Genomic DNA, 1,687 nt, shown 5'->3' with positions numbered 1-1,687 from the left:
ACATGTGTGTGCCCATGGCTACCCCTTCGGTTCGGAGGAAGTGGGAGGATTGGACAGAAAAGTTGTCGAGGGTGAAGACCAGTTTAGCCAGCTGGATGAGGGTGTCGGTGGAAGGGTACTGGTTGGGATGGGGTGAGATGAAGAAACAGAGGGCTTGGAGACTTCCGTCATAGCTGATGCATGTGTACAGGGACTGGATCTCCAATATGAAGATGACGCGTTGTGGACCAGGGAAATTAAAGTCTTGGAGGAGATAAAGTGCATAGGTGGTGTCACAAACGTAGGTGAGAATTTCCTGGACTGGGGAGACAGGAAGGTGTTGAGGTAGGAAGAGATGAGTCGGGTTAAACAGGCGCAGGCAGAGACAGCAGATCTTAGGAAGGAGGGAGAATCGGGCAGTGTGGGGTTAATGGACAATGAGGTTGGAGGCTGTGAATGGGAGATTCCCCAGAGATGATGAGATTGTGATCGTCTGGAAGATTATGTTCTACCCGACAATGCATATGCGACGAGGTGGCCGAGAGGTTAAGGCGATAGACTGCTAATCTATTGTGTTCTGCACGCGTGGGTTCGAATCCCACTCTCGTCGCTGTTTTTGGATTATCACAGCTGTCTTATTGAAATTGGAACTCCAATGGTCAGTTAATCTGTATCGACCATATTATAAAACTTCAAAGAATAATTTGAGACCGATGCCTAACTTAACGAAATGTTAACTGAATTGGGATAATGAAAAGGAACGCGATTTTCTTTTCCAAGTAAAGTTGCTGTGAACGTTAATCTTATGAAAGAGATCCAGGGAAACCAAATAACGAGAGATGCGATGTGCATGTTTAATGCAATGGGATTCTTACTGAGTGTTTTATCACATGAAATCTGGAGAGGGTTGGGTAGATGTGATTCATCTTGCTGGTTAGAGCACAGAGAGACAAAACAAAATAATAGAGATATTTCAAAAGGTGCAGGGGGTGGGTGTAGCGGCACAGAAAACTGGCTGTGAATGCACAGTAGAGAATTGCCGATGTGGGTACCATGCATTGGCACGGATAGACTTACACATTGGTCTCGCCCTTCCCCCCTTGCTCTCACCATTGATGAATACTGGATATAAGACACAGATAAATACGAGATGTGGGAAGCAAGCTCCCTCTCGTTGTGCACACACTGGATGCATCACACTGAACTATGAACAACTGGAGAAATCAGCATGTAAATTGCAGGAAGTGAACATAAACTGTGCATCAATAACCACAGATTAATGCAGCATAAACATCTAATGTGTCTTTAAACGAAAGTCATTAACAGACGTTTCGTTCTAATACCTAACATGGCTTTCGTGGGAAATCATGTCTCACAAACTTGATTGAGTTTTTTGAAGAAGTAACAAAGAAGATTGATGAGGGCAGAGTAGTAGATGTGATTTATTTGGACTTCATGGACGACTGCTTAGGAAGGTTAGATCTCATGGAATAAAGGGAGAACCAGCATTTAGATACAGAACTGGCTCGAAGGTCGACGACTGAGGGTGGCAGTGGAGGGTTGTTTTTCAGACTGGAGGCCTGTGACCAGTGGAGTTCCACAAGGATCGGTGCTGCGTCCTCGAGTTTTTATAATTTACATAAATGATTTGGATATCAGCAACAGAGGTACAGTTTGTAAGTTTAGGGATGACACCAAAATTGGAGAT

The 1,687-nt window shown here is 44.4% G+C and overlaps 1 non-coding gene across 1 annotated transcript; it reads left to right on the top strand.

Annotated features, from left to right (window-relative positions):
- The first annotated feature begins 507 nt into the window (after positions 1-507).
- On the top strand, positions 508-589 carry trnas-gcu (transfer RNA serine (anticodon GCU)). The gene has a single exon. It is a non-coding gene; the product is annotated as a tRNA-Ser (tRNA).
- The last annotated feature ends 1,098 nt before the right edge of the window (positions 590-1,687 follow it).

Source organism: Chiloscyllium punctatum, chromosome 18 (assembly GCF_047496795.1).
Source record: "Chiloscyllium punctatum isolate Juve2018m chromosome 18, sChiPun1.3, whole genome shotgun sequence".
NCBI classification, from domain to species: Eukaryota; Metazoa; Chordata; class Chondrichthyes; order Orectolobiformes; family Hemiscylliidae; genus Chiloscyllium; species Chiloscyllium punctatum.
This window is presented reverse-complemented; position numbering and strand designations above follow the sequence as displayed.